This window comes from Electrona antarctica (genome assembly GCF_951216825.1).
Source record: "Electrona antarctica genome assembly, chromosome: 2".
Taxonomy (NCBI): domain Eukaryota; kingdom Metazoa; phylum Chordata; class Actinopteri; order Myctophiformes; family Myctophidae; genus Electrona; species Electrona antarctica.
Window position 1 is genome coordinate 18505313 of NC_136807.1, and position 10089 is coordinate 18515401.

Genomic DNA, 10089 nt, shown 5'->3' on the forward strand with positions numbered 1-10089 from the left:
CTCTCTCGACGCTCGATCACTCGCTCGCACGCACGTACGCGCGCACGCACACACACAGCACACTCACACACGCACGCACGCACACACACACACACACACACACACACACGCACACACACACACACAGAGAGAGAGAGAGAGAGAGAGAGAGAGAGAGTAGGCTACTGCCTACTGGACCTGTGCATGGCAGTCAGTAGGTTAAATAAACATGCATGTAGGCGTGTATCTGGCGTGAGTCTGACTATCTAGCTTATAGCCTAAGTGAACTTACATGGATGGAAACAATACTTGTAGAATTGTTTTGCACTACTGATTGCTGTAATGTTAATACTACTACTACTAATAATAATGTACAATCATCACTTAATCACTGACGTCAAATAATTCTGAAAATGCATTAGTTATTTGTGTTGTTTTCAAACTTGGCAACACACATAGCTGCTTGCAGTGCATGTCCTCTCCTTGTGGATACTAAAAGAAGAAATACAATCTGAACTGTGAGCTGTGAGGGATGTAATCTTTTTGCGTGCATACATTTTGCAGGCTTGACAACCCCCCAGGGTACACAATCTAGCTTTTCAAGCATCATCAACTCTAGCTATCTGGAGCTAATGAGGCTGCTGCCCTTAATGGCATCCATAACACTATGACCCCATGGGGGGAAAGGTATTCACAAGCTGGTGCAAAAGAGCAAGCAGACCACACTGGTCTAAAGTTTGCATGCGCATGAGAAGTCACACGACCAGATCACATCATCTGACAAGCTGGAGACCATGTGTCGAGCTGGATTGGACAAAAATGGAAATCGTGCATATTACAAAGGCACAATTAAACCATTAAAAACCTATAAGGCAAAAATAATCTAATATTAATTATGCTTTAAGAAGCATGTAATGTGATTTTTGAATTTTTAATATGTTATTTGGATGACCCTAAGGATCATAAAAAACCTTGAATGATTACTATTGCAATTTATTTTGGGCCAGGCCATTTTTTATCTTAGATTGACTGGCCTACAACTGAAGTATTTGTGGGATGAGGATAATGACGTGATCATTGTAATTACTGTATAGTGAAGATCATTTGCTACTCAAGAGCTAGGGTTACGCAGCCACCATAAGACCAGAAGTCATTCTTGGATTGCATTTTGGCTCTTGCAATACCTTTTGCACTCTCTGATGGAAACTAATCACCCTCCCATTGAGGGTTTTCCTGTGAATGACTTGGCACCTGTGATGCCTTGCCAGTAGCAGCCGGTATTCCGGATCTACTCCTGCTCTGTTTCTCCTCCTACTGATCAAAGGAGCTACATTTATTTTACAGGCTATTTGATCTGAAACAACAGACACAGTCTGCCAAATATCAAACATAAGATATTTTGTGACATCTTTGTTTTGATGTGGGTATGGGCTAAAGTGAATGAGAAGGAGCTTTGAAAAGTGGAGGGAAGTTATGTTCATATACAGTGAAAAGGCGTTTGTCGTCGGTTCCAAACAAATCAACAAACCCATTGATGCACCCAGACTTGTAGTTGTACGCAGGCATAAAGAACACATTGTCCACAGGTTGAATATATTTTTGGTTTGCATATTTTACTTAACTTCATCCATTAAAGTGCATTGGAACAAAACAACTACAACAATCATGATAATAAATATACAAACAGAACAGTGAGGATGGCTTCTACATACAGGAAACAATTAAATTGGACACTAGATTTTGGAGTTATTGAAAATGGTTATTTGGCTATGGCGGTTGGACAATGCTTTGTTTCCATAGTACTACCTTACCCGTTCTGAATATATGAACAGCAAATGATGTTCGCCAGATAGGGCAGTAGAGAGTACTCTCTACTGGTTAATATAAGGAATTAAGTGTAGGCTACAGACAGAAGGAAGGACAGACAGAATGACTGACAGACATTTTTCGGTGCATTTGTATATAGATAGATATGTAATGTATGAATGTTGATGTGAGAGTGTCACTAAATCATAATGGTTTGTATAGCAGTATATAAATGCGTGTTCTCAAAGACTTCATTCAACTGTCTCTCACCCTCCCCCTTCCCACTTGCACGTACACACATGTACACATGTATTATCACATGTGTACATGGCCAAAGCTCCACCCACCACCTGTTGCTATTCCAGAGTGCTATATTTGTGTGGAGCAGCTGTTTGTCCTTGTACAGAAATCTAGAGGTTCCTCACTCCAAAGATTATGTACTACAGCACACATTTGGGCATAGCTCAAGCTTGCCTCCAGCAGATAAAGATCTAATGACATACTTGCAAGTAGTCCTGCACAATTAATCTAAAAAAGATCGCAATCTAGATTCAGACACCTATGCATCATGCAATCTCATTTCAAAATTTGAGCAAGAATCGTGCAGCACTAGTTGGCTGTCCAATTCATTTGAGTTAGTTACTCTTATGTTTTTGCTACAAGATAGAGACTTTAAGAGAGGTTTAAGTCAAGCACTTTGATGTTGTCTGTTTGAAGCCACATGTAGTTGGCTCCAGGTGCCACATTTTGAATGTTGTCCAGCAACTACAGCTTAAAGCAATAAATATTTTCACGGAGAAAAATAGAAATGTGTGAGAATCGTCTCAATTCTTGTTGAGTAAAATCGAGATTCACATTTGAGCAAGAATCACGCACTACTTGCAAGGCACTGGAGAGACAGCGAGATGGACTTTAGCACAATAGAAAGAGATGAGCAGACTGATGAACAGACTTGTGACATGCCACAATAGTGTCAATACAGTCAAGTATAAATCTACGTTGCTTAGATATTAATCACAATTCATATCTCAAACAGAGAACTTTTGATTCCATTATAAACTATTCAGTCCTGTAACTATTTATATTCCCAATCTCACATTTTGTGCTGATGGCACAGCTTGTGCCTCAGCACTAGAATATCTACATAGACACACGGTCCCCGATGCCAGTATGCCCGGACCACATGCTCCTTTCGGGTCACGATGACATGCAGTCTGAATCCAACTCCTGTCATATCTCACATGTCTTTCTCTCTGAGCTCGGTTTCATGTACCGCTATACTCTACTTTCTACTATATAACCAGTAAGACGCCCTGAGGGCGAGAAGCAATAGCAATGCAGTGCTTCCATATCAAATGCAGAATATTAAGTACACAGTCCATGGAGTTATCTGTGATGCGTTTATCTGATGCAGAATCATTCTGCATGCGGTGAACATGGATGCAGGGTTCTTATACGGAATCAGGACACTTATAACAAGTCTATACCAGTACACGCCCTGAGGGCGAGAAGCTTGCATCCGCCTGGGTGACAGCAGACTGCTGGGCGAGCGCTGGCGCTTTGGCATGGGGGGTCAGATCAACATATGGAATGAATTCTGTACAGGCTATGTATGGAGCGTGTCTTGAGTGTACAGGGTTTGATGAGGTCAGATCAACATATGGAATGTCAGAACAGGCCAGCTCCATATATGGAGATCTAAGGATGGCAGCGGGGGCCGTGTCTTGAGTGTACAGGGTTTGATTAAGTCTGGCCATATATAGAGCGTGTCTTGAGTGTACAGGGTTTGATGAGGTCAGATGATCAACATATGGAATGTCAGAACAGGTCTGCTCCATATATGGAGATCTAAGGATTGCACCGGGGGCAGGTCTTGGGTGTACAGGGTTTGATTAAGTCTGGCCATATATAGAGCGTGTCTTGAGTGTACAGGGTTTGATGAGGTCAGATGATCAACATATGGAATGTCAGAAAAGGTCAGCCCCATATATGGAGATCTAAGGGTGGCAGCGGGGACAGTATCTTGAGTGTACAGGGTTTGATGAGGGCCCAGGTAGGGCCGGGCCTTAATTTTCGGGCCTGTTGAGAACTCTAGTTTTCACCGGCTGCCGGGCATGGCTGCACTAATAACTTTGGGGTGGGCCCATCTAGAGCTTGAACGGACAGGTATCAGTCAAAAGGAAGACATCAAAGAGGAAGGATGGGTGGGGAAGGATCAACATATGGTTGTCAGAACAGGTCAGCTCCATATATGGAGATCTAAGGGTACGAGGTTTGAGGTCAGATGTAGAGTTTCTGGCTGGCTCCATATATGCAGATCTAGGTGATGATCCAGTCTTCTCGATGTATGGCTATCCAGGATTTGTTGAGGTTAATGTCGTGATCTTCATATATGGAGACGGCCATATATGGAGCGTGTCACGAGGCGTGATGGACTGACGGCCATATATGGTGGTGTGACATGTCACGAGGCGTGATGTCACGAGGCGTAATGGACTGAGTGACAACCATATATGGAGGCGTGTGATGACACGAGGTGTAATGGACTGACAACCATATATGGAGGCGTGACTGACGGACAGGTTTTGCAGGTTTTCATAGTAATCTGCGACGTATGGTCGCAGTAAACTAAAACTAAGGAGAAGAGGAACAACATCACATTTTTTCAATCGATCAAGTTTTTATTTTTCATTCTATTCTTTATTTATTTTTATTGGGGTCATCCTTGGACACTGAAACTGAAGATGCTGGCTTGTGACATCTTTCTTTTTTTTCCTCCTCTTGACAGCCAGGACGGACAGAGAGTTGTTTTATTCACCCCACATTCCTGTAGAAGGCTTAAGTCACCACTGTCCTTATCAGGTTCCACTTCCTTGGCTCAAGCTGAAAAGAGGATTCACAAGCAACAAGGGAGACATTTTAAAAATAGATCAAATATACATTATGACTGCCTCTACAGCCAGAATGCCCGACCCCCCCCCCCCCCTTACCACACATATACTGGATTTACTTATAGCATGAAGTAGCAGGGGTCCCAGAAAGAAATATGACCATTGTATATTGCAGCTACTGTAGCGACCATATGACTGTTTACTGTAACTGACTCCAGTAGTGGAGCAAGTGGCATCTGCCCCTATGGACTGCATATATAGCATAGCACTTCAAAGTTCTCACTTTTTGCTGACATCAGCATTGGTTATACTATACTATAGCCACACTGCAATTGCAAGCACCATCTGGTGGTCCAGTATGGTTCAGTTAAGTGGGCAGAACCCTTAGCTGTGGATTCAGTGTAGATTCCTACTTGTGAGTTGTAATTGTAATTGTAAATTGTGTGTGTGTGTGTGTGTGTGTGTGTGCGTGCGTGCGTGCGTGCGTGCGTGCGTGCGTGCGTGCGTGCGTGCGTGCGTGCGTGCGTGCGTGCGTGCGTGCGTGCGTGCGTGCGTGCGCTCGCGCGCTGCGTGCGTATCATGCCCATTTAGACCAGAGGCCGATTCTAAAAACGCCTTCTTCTGTAATTTGTTATACTGTACATAGCAACAAAACCCCCAAAGGATTGAAAGGTAAAGTTACGTACAGGGGTTCCTGGTCTAAACGAGTTAAATGTGTATTCTTGGTTTTTGCATTTTCATATTTCACACGTGACATTTCAGTGCTAAAATGTCTAACAAAGATTTTTCCACTGTTTCATTATGAGTACCACAGACGAAAAACAGTCTAAGTCCAAATTTCAGACTGACCCCTCCACGAAAGGGCCTCGGTGTCCTGAACCCTTATCTATCATTTATATATTATGGATCAATAGTGTGGACTTAGACTGTTATTCGTCTGTGGTACTCAGTTATTTATTGGTTGGTTAATCACATCATCATAAAATTCCCATTGACAATGAATGGAGAATTTATGCCATATGTGGACGAGCAAATCACAGTAGCCTATGTTCACTAGTATGTAGACAGGAAATGGGGAGAGTGATGGGGAGAAGACACGCAGCGAAGGTCGTTGGGATTGGGACTCGAACCCGCGACATGCTGTCAGCCTGACAGCGCGTTTACCAGCCTAGGTGCCTGGACCGCTAGGCCGGCCCAGGCATCACATCTCTGTACTGATGTCCGGTAACATCCACTCCATTGTTAAGCCTACTGGTACATGTCAATGTATTTAATCACATCTCAATGATGTTTATCTCTAAACCTAATACAAAATCCAGTCGGAAAAGAGCCTGCTTGAGAGGAAAAAGAACAGATTCTTAAACATTCTGTACAAGTAATTGTTCTGTATTTATCCCTGGGAGATTCCCACATTGATAAGAAACCGGACGCTACTGGTTCATCTTTAAAAAAAAAGATGATGTTCTTGCCTTTCAGGCTGTCTGGCTCACGTTTGAAGTGGTGGAACTGCTCTGCAAATTGGCTCATGGCCCAACTTTTAGCAACAGCAGAAATACCCGTCTGAACTGTGACTCTCAAATGAAGTGCAGGTTTTATAGGAGGATTAAATTACAGGTGGCAACATCGGTGATATGTACTTGCAGAAAAATATGCAATGGAAAGCCACCCGGTGATAACTAGTCATTGTATTTGCATCACCTTTGCATTAGTAGTATCCTACTTGTCATGCAAGGATAACTAGACCAAGCACGTCGATTACTTGGATTTTGGAAGTCTTGAAACATATCTTTCCACAGCTGGGACTGTGGATCGATCAGGAGGTGAAAATGGTACTCGATTAGCATGATGGTATCTTTGTTTCTGCTCAAAGTGTGTGACCCCGGTGTGTCATAAGTAACAGGCATGCCAAAGTGGACATTTTGCTGCAGCAACAGCTTTTGACCACCAGGCTTTCTGTGGGCTGTCAGCAGATGTCCATAAAGAACCTGATGGGACAAACAGCAGCAGGCATCAGGATGATATGGCTGACCCACCAGTGGCATCTGCAATAGGGTTGCATTGGAGAATGTAGGGAACATGGTCCTGCCAGCTAGGTGATGCTCAGGATATGTTGGGAGTCATCTGGTGTTAAAAACATCAGGGTGTCTTAAAAGTGCATTCAGTGATTTGGGTGATTTGGAAAAAAAAACCGGTCCGCCCCGGTAGCAAGATGTGCACATGCACACGCTCTACAGTGGGGGGACACGCGACAAGCCAACAGCACGCACAAAGGCCCGCCTCTGCTCAATCATGATTGGCGGAAGGCCCCTCTCATCCTGATTGGATGAAGACTTGGCCACCTAGCCAAAAACGAAACCTAAGGTTTTTTGACCCCAGGGGTTAACTGGGTACAGAGAGGAACTCCTTATATGGTCAGCACACTCTATAGTAGCAAGGATTATCACAACAAAACAAAAAAAGAAGTGATATTTTAATTAAGTGAAATCACTGAATATACATTTAAGTGGTAGTGATGAACAGTCCAGGACAGGTTTCTGATTCTGAACCTGGTGTGTGTTGACACGCACGATGCCTTGTAGAGTGTGACTTTGATTGGTGTTCTTACATGGTTGTTTTCAGACACGACATTAGGACCACAATGGAAACAATTTCCAAGAACCTTTTTGTGTTATCCTTTTAGCTTTAACTCATTATGACCTAAGACCGATTCTACAAACGTGTTCTGAAAAACATATGTTGATATAGCCTATAACAGTGGTGCTCATTTGAAACTTTTTCAAGGACCCTCAAAATGATATGTATTTGGACTAGGCAGACGTGGACTCTGCTGCCCCATCTGGCGGAGTCAGGTTAGACGTGGACCCCCATCTCAAAATATGTTTTCCAGTGACCCATAGAAGCAAAGCTTTGAATAAAAGCTTTTTGGTTTAAAAATACATATATTGGCCTGGGCCATGGCTCAGTGGTCCAGGCACCTTGGCTGGTAATCCAGTCTGGCAGTGAGCCGCGGGTTCGACTCCCGATCCCGACGGCCCTCACTGCATGTCTTCCCCCCATCTCTCTCCCCACTTCCTATCAGGCTACTGTCTGTCCCTCCATAAAAAATATAAAATAAAGGCGAAAGCCACAAAAAAAACATTAAAAAAAAAAAACATATATTGAAAGATTTGCAAAATGTCTTTTTTATAGCGCGGCACCAAGTGATGAGCTATGACCTTGTATATCTGCTATTTTAGAAAAATCGTGACACACATTCATATAGCTAAAATCTAAAATGACACAAATGTTTTCTCGGTTTTAATGGGTCAATGTCTTACTGTACCACGTGCTGTTTACATTTCAATCAATCAATCAATCAAAGCAGAGGAGGCTAGGTTGATGGATGTCATTGTCATCATCGATTAGGCATTGCATGGCATGCATTGGGATGGTAAGAAGCATATTAACATATAGTCTAGTTGCCAGCCCATAGAGCCCCATTGTGAACCCGGACACGTTGAGTACACCAAAGTTTTATGTTAGAAATGTTGAGTATGGGTCCCCAGCATGAATAACAGCATGCTAACTTACGTTGAACATATGTTGAGCAATTTTCATAATTGGCATAATGTGTGACCATACCATTAACAACCTATAGAAGGCAAAAAGTTCCAAATTTCATCATGCTTTATGTAGCATGTGACATGTCAAACTAGGGGGTTTTCATGATGCTGAATCCATTCCAAGCATTAGTTTTGCAAAAAACACTCCTTGGGCTATAAACGGCCATAGCTACCATAGCACATTTGTGATTACGGCTATGGCCGTTTTAGCCTAAGGAGTGTATTTTGTGCAAAACGAATTCTTGGAATGGATTCAGCATCATGAAAACCCCCTACTTTGACATGGACCCATACTAAACATTTCTAACATAAAACGTTGGTGTACTCAACATGTCCGGGTTCACATTCTACTAGACTAATAAGCAAAACTGCTTGACAAACTTGAGGGCTGTGTGCCATCGATGCTGAATACTGAAATGACAGGGGATGGAAACTTTTCTTTTATGATGAATTGACTTCTAATTTTGATGTGATCACAAGACCTAGGCCTACTCATATGAACTGCTAGCTTTAGAGATGACCTGCTGACCACCACCACCAACTTAAGTGTACATTCCGTTATGGGACAGTGTGTATGCAGAAGAATGTACAGTATCTGGTGTGCAAAAGCGTGTAGGTTAGGGTTCAAAGCCACTAGAGCTTTGAAACCTAACCTAACCTTCCAAAGTCCGGCCCGCGGATCAATTGGCCATATTCAGACCGCAGCCATCTTGCCAGCAAGGTGCTACCTACGTAGGTGATACTTCCCATAGACAGCCCATTCAGCCAAACAGAAAAGTCCTATCTAATTATATTAAATAACATCAAAATCACCAACATTGCAGCTGTAGGGAAAGCTTGAATTATCCTCTTTTTTTTAAAACATGTTTATTGATTTCTCTTTACAACATAGTATTTTCAAAGCAATTATTCACATATTGCACAATTATCCACAACCACATGGCATTGATTGATTGATTGAAAAATGTATTAACAGTTTGCAGAATTACAGTACATTTCAAGCACAAACTCAATACAAAGGCTGTTAACTGTGAGTGGACGACCCAATTAAGCATTACACTGGTTTCCAATTCAATTCATCAAAAACATTTAGAGACATACAAATAGACACTTCTATATAGACAAAGGACAGAACAGGAATTCATCATACAGAACAGGAATTCATCATAAGCACAAATACTAAACAAAATCTTCAAAGAAACATCAGGAAATGTCCATAAATACAAAAAGAAAAAAAACACATTAGGCTACATACATTTAAACAAACAAATGCACAATGTCCCATCACAGTTCCTTACCCCTACCCTACAGCTGACTACTCCAATGAACCACTATAAATCCAAAGCCTCTTCGCTTAATGAAGTCCAAGAACTTCTCCCATATCTTATAGAATACAGCAGGTTTCTTCCTAATTACATATGTTAGTTTCTCATGTGCCAAACTGGTCGTGCCAGATGTTGCAAATGGATTCGTTTTCATGTTAAGAGGTTCTAAGCCCACAGCTCAAAACATGGGAAATAAACACTGAAAAGGGGTTAACTGGAAGCAGACATTACTAGGAAACACAAACAAACTCAAAAATGATTCTAGCATGAGGATTTATACTATGGATTTATAGCCTCTGAGGATCATTAACCAGATCAGGAACAGGTGAGTGTCCATTCCCAGGTGAATCAAATCATATCATCAAGACACTGGGGAACAGGGAGTGGCAGAGCCATGCCATTTATTTTATTGTTAATGTTCAACTGGTCATTTACTCATTTTAGCTAGGAAATATTGGTACAAAATGCAGTAGTAGAATCTCCAAA